We start from the raw sequence: 12,035 nt of genomic DNA, 5'->3' as shown, positions 1-12,035 counted from the left end.
GTATGGAAGAACAGCTGGTAGCCAAGGTGGCACCAAGAATCCTAGCAGCTCTCACTTGACGTATCCGTAGTAGTCGGCAATTTCCATTTCGTTTTCCCTCTCGGTGAAAAATTGCAGCTTGCCCGAAGAGGTGTATCTGGCAGCATTCTCCCGTTGTTGTTGAGCCCGCCTCTTCATGGCCTCTCGCTCTGGCCTCTGCTCTTGTTCGATGGGCTTTGACATGACTGGCTCAGGCACGTTGGGTTCCCTCCATGGAACTCGTTGCTTGCTGAAGTCTTGGAGTAGAAAGTGGGTTTGGAGCTTGGGTGGGGACTGGCGCTTATTCACAGCAGGGGGAACAGGCTCCCGCTGGAGAGGAGCGCCAGATGAAGTTTTGGAGGGTGCAGGCCTAGGAGCAGCAGACTGAGGGACACGAGGCTGGGTATGGTTGGGCCAAGCCGGTTGGGTTGGGTTGGTCACAGTTGGCTGAGCTGGTTTGGCGGGGCCTGGCAAAGAGGCAGGAGCTGGCTGGGATGAATTGGCTGCAGCAGGTTGAGCTGAGTCAGTAGAACCAGGCTGGGCACGGTAAGCCCCAGCAGGCCGATGTGAGGCCAGAGACTGTGGCCTCCGAGGAGCGGGTCGAGCTTGAGGCTTGTCCCAGGCAGAAAAAGGCAGAGGTATCAACTTGACCTTCCCAGGAGGAGGCCGCTCATACTGGGCTGGAGACGGACACTCTGTTTCAGCACTGCTGTCTGGTTTCTGGGCTTGGACTTGCGTTTTCTCAGGACCCTTCCCCTCACGTGGGGTATGCCGCCATGGCTGGATAGCTGGGGGTGGCTGGGGGTCTTTGGGGTTGCTTGACTTTCCCAAGAGCCGACAGGAAGAGCGCCCAGTTTTCGTCTCATTCTTCTTCCCCAGCGCATGAAGAACCTTCACAGACTCCAGCATGCGCACGCCAAGGGAGGTTCGAGGCTTTTGAAAGCTCTGTTGGAGAAGCTCAGTTTGGTGTTCCTTTCGCTTCGTGTGGGGGATTGCTGGCTTCTCTTCTGCCTTGACTTTGTTCCCTGACTGCTTGTTCTCCTCAGCCTTGTTTCTCCCTCTGGTCCTTTTGGTCTTTTCCTGCCCGTGGCTCTTAGTTTTGCTGATCTTTCTGGATGCAGCTTTCTGAGGTTTGCCTTGAGAGTGCTTGGCCGTGTTCACAGGAGCCCTGTCACTGACTGCAGCGTGGCATATAACCACTTCTCCCCCTAACAGGCACTCTGGATTCTTTGGCTGGATTTTGGCCTTGGGAGCGCCACTGATAGGCTCAGAGGCTTTCTGTTTGTTCTTCCTGGGTTGATCAGAGGGAACCTTTATGACACTTGGCTTTTCCTGCACCTGATTCACCTTAATGGCTCTGGTGTCTTTAGCTTTGATCACGTTGGGACCTTGGGATTGATCAAGATCTTTCAAAGGATTAAAGAGCTGGGGAAGGTGAATATCCTCCGCCAGTGTAGTAATGTCTGCAAGACCACTGCTAGGTTCAATCCCATTTTCAAGTGTCCCTAGGTCCTGACGACTCCGGCTGTTCTCTCCCAGATCAGCATTTTCAGAACCAGGCTGCTCCTCTTGGCTGAGGGGATCGGTGCAGGCCAGCGGCTGGTGAATATCAGGGATTCCTAAAGGGAGTAGTGGAGGATCTTGGTTCTCTGTTGGGATCTGGTAGGCATCCAGAGGCTTTGAAAGCTTGGTTTTGATATCATCCACGTGCTTACTCTCTATTTGTCCCTGGCTTGGAGCTGGAGGCAGGGCCAGGAGACGCCTGGCACTCTGGACTGGAGCTGTCACTGAAATGTCCCCAAGTTCAGATGGTGGGTTACTCTCAAGTATGTGGCTGTTTCTGCTACTGCAGGACTTGGGGAGTTCTTGACTTTGTGTCACACAAAACGTCTGGCTTGGAGGTTGCAATCCCAGGGAATTTTTCATCACCAGGGGGGAGGTCTCCATCCCTACAAAGGGATCAAGGGAGAAGTCAGTCCCTGGTAAGTGAGATGCTCCCCCTAAACACCAACACAGCAGTCATGTACCTTTCAAGGGGTTCAGGGGCAAGATGGGCAAGGCATTTCTACTAACTCTTCTTAAGGATCACGGACAGTGCCCTATGCTACGAGGTAAGCGGTGACTGTTGTAATTCTTACTGGTGAGCCTTTCCTGTCGCTGATTCTCGGCTCGCTTTGTATTTCATAGGACTGTTATAAGTCCAATACAAAATGAGTCTTATTTTTAAAAACCTGAAATGTTTTACAAAGCCTAGCATTCTCATATAGGGTCCTTTCCATTCTCCCCACTTTCCCGAGAGGCCAAGAACACGTCACACCATGAACTAGGAGAGGGGGTAGAGCCCTTGCTGATGAAACACATCAACAAAGACAGAGTCTTAGCCTGCTTGCTCTCTGGACAGGATCTCGGACCACAAGGTCTTCAATCCTGGTATAAATGAAGGAAGTGAGGACAGTTCAACTGGCACTCACATAACAAGAGTTCTGAAACACCTTCCGAAGAGACTATAGCAGTAGATGAGGGAAGGGAGTGCTACAGTGTGGCAGTACAGGGGGAACGATCGGCTACAGCAGTGAAAAGTGTGGTACCGATTGGTGTGCTCTCGGCGTTCTTGTACATGTAGCATAGATGACCTCTACAGTGGCCCTCCCACCTTCCCACCTGCATTAGGTGTTCTTTTTTTTGTAATTTATGTTTATGTATTTATTTACTGTTTGAACTTATTTATTCTACGTATTTATGTTTTTGGCTGCACTGGGTCTCTCATTGCTGTGCACGGGCTTTCTCTAGTTGGCGGCTAGCGGGGGCTACTCTCGGTTGCGGTGTGCGGGCTTCTCATCGCGGTGGCTTCTCTTGTTGCGGAGCATGGGCTGTAGGCACGTGGGCTTCGGTAGTTGAGGCTCACGGGCTCTAGAATGCAGGCTCCGTCGTTGTGGCACATGCGCTTAGTTGCTGCACGGCATGTGGGATCTTCGCAGACCAGGGCTCGAACCCGTGTCCCCCGCATTGCATTGGCAGGCGGATTCTTAACCACGGCGCCACCAGGGAAGCCCTAGGTGTTCTCATATAGAGTCTAAAAACAGAGGGCACTGAGCGAAGGTAGTGGTTATTAAAGGCTCAGGATCTAAATTCTACCTGCCTCTACACCCCTTCCCAGCTGTCGATTTGACCCCATTTTTGAATGCCGACCTCATTCTTCAACTTTCTCTGCCGTTTGTGTACTCACCTTGAAAACTTGTTTCTGTGATGCGTTGAGCAGACACAGGGTGGCAGATTGCAGAGGTGGAAGCTGGTGGTCGGATATTTGTGGGCTGAATCTCCTTCAGTCCCATTCCCATTTCTGGTTGCACAGAGGCCCTACTTCCTGTGTATGACACAGAGCCATAGGATTGCGGGCAGGAGCCAAGTTCTCCATACAGTAAAGACCCCAGTGTGCCTTGGTTATAGTAATATACCTGGCTTCCTTCCTGGTAGGTAAGTGACAGGTGGCTCTGCCCCTGATTTGGAATCTGACATGGTGTTCCCTGAGCAAGGCTGGCAGAAAGCGATGGATGTAGAGGGACCATGTTATTGGCGTCTGAAGTTTTATCATACTGGGCTGCCAGAAACATGGAGGAAGCAGCTGTATGCCGGTCAGTGAGTGCCAGAGTAAAGTCTCCGAGTGAAGAAGAATTCTTTTCAGTGCTTGCTGTGATGTCCCACTCAAGAACACCTGGATAGGAAGCAGCTGAAGTGGAGATCTGGCTGTGGTCCGTAACTCCAGGTAACATAGTCGTGCTAGAATGTTGGTAAAGGTAGGCACTACCCATGAGTGTCTGGAAAGGGGTACCAGTAGCCGATGCCGAACTGACGGCAGGGGCAGAGACTCTGGAGAAGTTGCAGACACTTCGTGTTAGGGAAGTTGCATTGCTCACCACAGGAGGAGAATGCTGCAGAGAATCTAGAGTTCCAAGTAGAGATGGATGTTGGAAATTTTCTGTAAGAACAAGAGGGTCATGAAAAACTCAGGGAGGTTGAGAAATTCTCACTACGTTTGAGGAACGGCATCATCTGAAGGTTCTTGCTATCAGGACACCTCTACTATCACTACTTCCTGAGAAACCCAAAATCAGACAGTTGATGATGGCTGTAAGGACTGAGCAGTTTTCCACTCTTCTCTATTAACTGCCTGTGCTCCCATCTTGGGCACAGACGGGCAGAAGAGCCAAGTGGTGTGGTTCAGAGATTGTTCTCTAGGCTGGAAGCAACCTTCTCCCTGCCCTGTCTTTCCCTTCAGCCTGCACTCGTATTGACTTCTATGCTATTTCCTAGACTGGAAGCATTTTAGAACTAGGAGGCCCTTAGAGAACTTCGATGTTCTCAGTCTCATTTCGTGAGTAAGGAAACTGAGGCTCAGAGAGGTCGGGTTGACTTGTTCAAGTTCTCTCATTATGTTAGTATCATTACCAGGTTTCAGAACCTAAGTATCCTGACTTCCTTGCCAGGACTCCACTCTGAGCATGATACTGCCAGAAAGCAGGAGAAATAGAACTTATAATATAGGCATTTTTTTTGTCCATTAGAAAACAGTACGGCTATTACCATTGTCGTCTTCAGTGTCTCCCTTTGCTTGTGCAGTTCCCACGCTATTACCTAGAGGTGACGTACAGCTCAGTCCAACTGGTGAATTGAAAGAGTCATTTTTGCCCTCTTCAAGCCCGGTTTCTCATCCTACCTCAAAATGATTACCCGAAAGTGGATTTCTTAAGTGCTTTTGGAAAGGGAAAAGTTATCTGATTACTTCAGATTCCTCACCTGTAAAGTGGTTATAACACCACCACCAATAATAATAGCAGTAATAATTAATAGATGAATAAGCTGATCTGTTGCGTATGATTTATATGGAGGAAGATACAATAAGTTCTAGAAAGACAAAGAAAAATCATGACAAGCATATTACGTTAACGAAAAAGAAATCCATAGATATTAATGAAAACTGGGGTATGTGGCAAGTATCGAAGCCTAATGAATTTACTAACAAATGGCATTCTGTACCATCCATGCAATATTATGAAAGTGAATTTTGCCCACTCTATTTTAGTGAATACTATTAACCAGAAGACACGATGGAGGTGATAGAGGTGAATGAATTCCTAGCCAATGCATACAGACAGAGAAGGTATGTCAGTAAAAAATGCATAACAAGCAACAGAATGCAATAAATGTGCATGTATAGGTAGCCACAACACATATAGACAAGTATTTCAATGAAAACCGGTACGAAGCAGACAGCAAAATAATAAGTGTAAAAGAGTTTCATTATTGTGCTCCTTCATATTTTTACCCAGCAAGTAAGAGGTATTAAGCCTAGGAGAAATATATATTTCAATGAATATAGCTTATATAATAAGCAGAAAGGAAGCTTAAAATGTATCAGGAAGGTTTTTGGATTTATCCTAGAACTTAGATTAGAATCATCTTCAGCATCCAAGAAGATGGCATCCCAAAACCTCAAAAAACCATCATGCCTAGAATCCAATTAAAAAAGATTTTCAAATGTAAGAAAATCCACAGGACTCCACAATATGGTTTTCGATAAACGTGGATGTTTGTTTGTTTTGTTTCTTTGGCCGCGCCGCGTGGCCCTGGCCGTGAAAGCACCGAGTCCTAAGCACTGGACCGCCAGGGAATTCCCTAAGTGGGGGGAATTAGAGATGTGGGGCTTGACTTTTTCTTCTTCTTCTTCTTCTTCGGTAGCTAAGCTCTACAAGCGAACGATGGCTGTTGATCAATGTGCTCTCTGTGTTAGGAAGGAAATAACTGTAAAAATGAAAAGCAGCCTTGCCTTAGAACCTACATATCACACCAAGGAAAATAGTCCTTCTGATTCAATTTAGAAGATATCACTTAAAATGTTGAATTGGTGAAATGTCTACCTAGTTTAAAAATTAGAAAGAATAAAACACTGAAAAGCAGCCCCCTAGATAACCACTGTGGTTGCTTGTTTATAGGAGGCATCATTTCTAAAACGTATTTCTAAAATGTTTATATTCAAAACTGTCAAGTGGCCAACTGTATTCAGAGAGGCAATAAAAGAAAGAAAACGGAGTATGACTTTTCTGATAAGCTGCCTTTCCCGGTGATCCCCTGTTCTGGCCTTACTTTCCTTCTTAGTCTGTTAATGTAAGGGTTTGCTACCATCAACTTGGTTTTGCCCTGCTCTGAGCAGGTTTCCCTCTGTGCTGTTTCTGCTTTAATTGAAAATCTTTGGTTCCCATCAGCATTCCATTGCAAACTCCGTTTTTCTTGAGAGCTCCTCTATGCTTTCCCTCTTCATTCTTACATTTTCTCCCATCTCTTGGTGCCTGTTGGCCTGTGCTAATGAAAACCGTCCTAAACTTCCTTACGCTCGACTCTGTGCCTCCCTGTAGAGCCCAGTACTCTCCATCCTCTCTCCCTATTCTCTCTTTTCAACTAGTCGAAATCCTAGTGGAGGGAGACCATTAGAGATGAAACATCTTGGTATATATTGCTAGTTTTCTATGTCCCCTGGCTTTTCTGTGTTTCTGTTGAAACACTCTTGAGAAGTGTCTGATTTCGTTTTCTACATGGGTACCCTTTAAGGCTCAATACTGGAAAAGAAGGGGATCAGAGTGATCAACCCAATGTGGTATCCTAACGTAACAGTTAAGGAAAGCAACAGGCTTTGTGAGACAGCCAGTGATTTGTCCAAAGTCACACAGATAGTAAACGTCAAAGTCAAAAGTGAAATTAGGTCTCCAGACTTGTAGTTCAATACTTTCCCTCATTATTCCATGCTATTTTGAATCTCCTACTCAATTTAGGGGCAAAAGAAATCGAACGCAAAACTTTCCAAAGTTTCTTTTCTTACCTGACATGGTCAGAGAAGAGGAAGCATCCACTGCAGGTACAAGGGATGAGGAGACAACACTAGAGGATGTCTGAGTGGCTGCAGCTGAACGGCGCACGTGTCCAGTACAGAGGTCACTGGTTACTGGTCCAAACAGCTCCACGGAAACCCCAAGGCTCTACCAAGTGGTAGTAGGTTTGGGAGGAGAGTGATGTCACAAAGCAGGCAGTTGAAAGGTATGAGAGAGCCAATAGGGAGGTCCGATCCCCAACAGGAAGGCGGGCTTGGGTGAAGAGAGTGTAGGAGAGCTAAAACAACACCTGAGTTTCTGAGCTTTGGGGAGGAGGAAATCCTAGAAGACAGATTTACCTCCCCCAGGCTCTTCCATTAGGGAAATCATTGCAACATTTCTTACAGACGTTCATTAATACACTGAACTAAGAGTTACTTATATTCTACAGAGTATTCTATTTTATGTATCATATACTTAGAGCTATATAGATCTTATTTAATTAATAATCCTTAGGAAGGAAAGAGCCATCTAGTTTGAACTATTACAGTTGTTCTGAAATCAGATGTGTCTAATGAGTGAACTGATAGCAGCTTTTAAGGAGCCAAAGTAGGGATTAAGAAGCTCTCTTTGTAACTTGGTTCAAGAGTAGGGTGAAGTTTCTTGAGTGTACCTTGTGGAGAATGTTGTGGTCCAAGGCTCTTCTCTTTTAGTTTCTTCTCCTTGACTCCTACCTTCCTTGGGCTGGGCTAGGCTGGGGGCCAGGTTGGACTTGCGACTTAACATTTCTCTTCCGCTTTCTCTTTTTTTTTTTTCTTCCATTATGGGCATTGCTTCGAGGACAAGCCTTGATCTTGCATTGGACGTTACTTCCTGTCACCTTCCAGCAGCAGGAGTCTTCTTTTCAGTGCTTGATGCTTCACGAAATAGACTCTGCCCGTTGGCAGCAAATACCAGAGAGCTAGGAGACAGAGCTGGTTGCAGACCTTTCCTCTTCCAGCCTTTGGTTGCAATTGTTTGGCCCATAATTTGCTAGCTCTAGTTCCTTGGGCCACACAGGTATCCTGCCATCTCCAGCTCTTGTTATATGTGAGAGACATTCTGAACACTGTCCCTTTTTCTTTGCACAGAAGTATATACAGTGTGGCAGTTACTGTAATCTCCTCCGCCTTGCAAACAGCCACTCTAGAATCTTGGACCTCTAGGACTCTCTGTCTTGCATGCTTGGGGGCAAGGCCAAGCAAAATGAAGAGGAGAATAATTAGAGAAAGAGGAGGACGTTGGTGGAGAATTGGGAGCAGGTAAGGTGAAAGGGCACAGGAGAAAAGAGATGCATGTAGACTTTTTGGTTTCTGTGGGAAACAGGTTGACACACTTGGGCCTCATTTGGTATTAACAGAACAGAGAGTTAAAGATCTAAGTAGCTAGATAGTGTGCAGCAACTGCCATGAAGTCTGTACACTGAAGAGAACAGTCTCACATCTAGTTTTCATTTTGTTTTATGTCATAGTACCTTATTTATAGCATTCACTGGTGTGTTTGTAGAATACAGATGTTTTCAAATGCTCTGGTTTTGTCTACATGGTTATCTCCTTGTCCTGTTTGTAAGGAATCCAACATTGTAAGACATATTGCATGTTTTTCTCTTGACGATTGTTGACCTTGAAGCGTCATGAACTAACTTGAGCTGTTGGATTCTGTGGAGAAACGTTCAAAAGGGTCTGTGAAAAAGGCACTGTGGTGAGTCGCATTATGCACCCGAGCGTAAGGAGCAAGATATCTGCCACCAGCCCAGCTTGGCCTGGATTGCCTCTGTTTTAGTTCCCCTGGTTAGTGCTTTTCTCCCTAACCACTCTTGTGACTGTGATAATGTGAGTAAGGGCGGAGTTGCTAATGATCTATGTGTGAGGTAAGCTGGTTTGAGGGAGGAAATCTATGGACCTAGTCATTTTCCTTGGTGGTAAGCTTTCAGGGGTGCAGAGATGGATCTTCCTGGGGCCTTTTCTGGTCCCAGGAAGATATCGCATAGATGGGACCTCCCAAGACACACATTGAATCTTTAGGCCTGTTTTTCCTATTATGAGGTACGAACGAGTTTCTTCACTGATGGGGATGATGCTTATCTGAGAAGAAATTGTGAAAGGTGGTGTAGTGTAGAGGTGTGGCTTAAGCTTTTAAGTTTTCCTCCAGGTTTTTCCCCTAAGCTTCCTACTTCGGACGGCCTACTTACATGATACTAGTAGGTGATGTCCGGCTAACAGCTTCCTAAATATACCTGCAAGCCAGATCAGTGTCTCTTTTCTCTGTATTCCCATGGAAATCAAGAGTCCCGCCGAATTTTCCATCGAAACAGTTGATTTGTGTTGTCTCTAGGAATTCTAAAGGGCGTACCGTTGCTTCCTAACCGGTGTCATTTGGGAGATCCGCCTCTGTACGTTCAAATGATTAATTTTGAGACTTTGCTCATGTGTGCAGTAAACCCTTGAATTCCCTAAGACCTTCCTTTCCTCCATCTCCTACCCCATTAAGCCCGCTTCAGTTCATCTCCTGAATTTCTTTGGAATCTGTCAGCCAGCTCTTCCTCAACTTCCTAATACTGAACTTGCCTGTCTGTTGCGATTAGGTCCTAACTGGTGTCCATATATCTTGTTTCCTTCCAATCCACTCTTCACACAAGAAACCTTCAAAGCAAGTTGGAACGTTGCTCATAAACATCGCTCACAAGCATTGTTTTGAGAATAGAAAACACACTGTTGGCCTTTAAGACTCTGCGTGGTCTAGAATCCTCTCTGCTTCTCTAGCCCCATCTTGTGCCACTTTTGCCCTCACTTTCTATGCTTCAGATACACTGAATTAACCTTAGTTCTCACTCATCTGACAGAAGTCAGTTCAGATACTATTTTTCACTGTGATTCCTAGCATTAAGGAATTTGATTATCAGGTTTTGTATGAGGACTATTTCATCAGGGGTACAGAAGTTCTGGCCATCTCTGGTTTTGGATATCCCTTATTTGTTGAGACCTTTGCGTTGTTTGGTTGCCTTTTGTCTGTTTTCCAGATGGGAAAACAGGAACAAGGGAAGTATAGGTTATTACTAGGTGGGGTTGAACAAGTGGAGCAGCAAACTGCAAAGCAGAAAGAAGAGGGACGTACTATAGAGGGATATGACTTCCATTCTCAAGGCGCCTGCATCCTGTGCAGGGAGACAGCCTAACATAAAATGTGCCTAACAACAAATATATTGACTTCTTACTAAAAATCTCCAGTTCATAGAACCGAGGGGTTTGTACCTTCTCCTTTAAAAGTGATAGTCCTGGGACTTCCCCGGTGGTCCCGTGGTGAAGACTCTGCGCTTCCAATGCAGCAGGCGTGGGTTCAATCCCTGGTTGGGGAGCTAAGATCCCACATGCTGCGCAGCCAAAGAAATTTTTTTCGAACGTTATACTCCTGTATTGTTGGCTTTAGTGGTTTAGATTTTGTTTTACTGTTAAGAAGATTTCAGTTTATTTACCGGGAACAAACAACACATAATGTAAAAATAGTTTCCCAGAAACGATTTCCATCATTCTCTTCTTCCCTTTCTCCCGCAGACTGGTGTTTCACCTTGACAAGTTCTCTGTCATTCCATAGGAAAGCTGTCTGGCTTGGAGGTTGCAATCCCAGGGAATTTTTCATCAGCGGGGAAGTCTCCATCACTACAGAGGAATCAAGGGAGAAGTCAGTCCCTGGTAAGTGAGATGCTCCCCCTAAACACCAACACAGCAGTCGTGTACCTTTCAAGGGGTTCAGGGGCAAGATGGGCAAGGCATTTCTACTAACTCTTCTTAAGGATCACGGACAGTGCCCTATGCTACGAGGTAAGCGGTGACTGTTGTAGTTCTTACTGGTGATCCTTTCCTGTCACTGATTCTCGGCCTTCTTTGTATTTCATAGGACTGTTGTCAGTCCAATACAAAATGAGTCTTATTTTTAAAAACCTGAAATGTTTTACAGAGCCTAGCATTCTCATATAGGGTCCTTTCCATTCTCCCCACTTTCCCGAGAGGCCAAGAACACTTCACACCATGAACTAGGAGAGGGGGTAGAGCCCTTTCTGATGAAATACATCAACAAAGACAGAGCCTTAGCCTGCTTGCTCTCTGGACAGGATCTCGGACCACAAGGTCTTCAATCCTGGTATAAATGAAGGAAGTGAGGACAGTTCAACTGGCACTCTGATAACAAGAGTTCGGAAACACCTTCCGAAGAGACTATAGCAGTAGATGAGGGAAGGGAGTGCTACAGTGTGGCAGTACAGGGGGAACGATCGGCTACAGCAGTGAAAAGTGTGGTACCGATTGGTGTGCTCTCGGGGTTCTTGTACATGTAGCATAGATGACCTCTACGGTGGCCCTCCCACCTTCCCACCTGCATTAGGTGTTCTTTTTTTTTGTAATTTATGTTTATGTATTTATTTACTGTTTGAACTTATTTATTCTACGTATTTATGTTTTTGGCTGCACTGGGTCTCTCATTGCTGTGCACGGGCTTTCTCTAGTTGGCGGCTAGCGGGGGCTACTCTCGGTTGCGGTGTGCGGGCATCTCATCGCGGTGGCTTCTCTTGTTGCGGAGCATGGGCTGTAGGCACGTGGGCTTCGGTAGTTGAGGCTCACGGGCTCTAGAATGCAGGCTCCGTCGTCGTGGCACATGCGCTTAGTTGCTGCACGGCATGTGGGATCTTCGCAGACCAGGGCTCGAACCCGTGTCCCCTGCATTGGCAGGCGCCACCAGGGAAGCCCTAGGTGTTCTCATATAGAGTCTAAAAACAGAGAGCACTGAGAGAAGGTAGTGGTTATTAAAGGCTCAGGATCTAAATTCTACCTGTCTCTACACCCCTTCCCAGCTGTCGATTTGACCCCATTTTTGAATGCCGACCTCATTGTTCAACTTTTCTCTGCCGTCTGTATACTCACCTTGAAAACTTGTTTCTGTGATGCGTTGAGCAGACACAGGGTGGCAGACTGCAGAGGTGGAAGCTGGTGGTCGGATATTTGTGGGCTGAATCTCCTTCAGTCCCATTCCCATTTCTGGTTGCCCAGAGGCCCTACTTCCTGTGTGTGACGCCGAGCCGTAGGATTGCGGGCAGGAGCCAAGTTCTCCATACAGTAAAGACCCCAG

This window comes from Balaenoptera borealis (assembly GCF_965194805.1).
Source record: "Balaenoptera borealis genome assembly, contig: HAP1_SCAFFOLD_1918, whole genome shotgun sequence".
NCBI lineage: Eukaryota > Metazoa > Chordata > Mammalia > Artiodactyla > Balaenopteridae > Balaenoptera > Balaenoptera borealis.
This window is presented reverse-complemented; position numbering follows the sequence as displayed.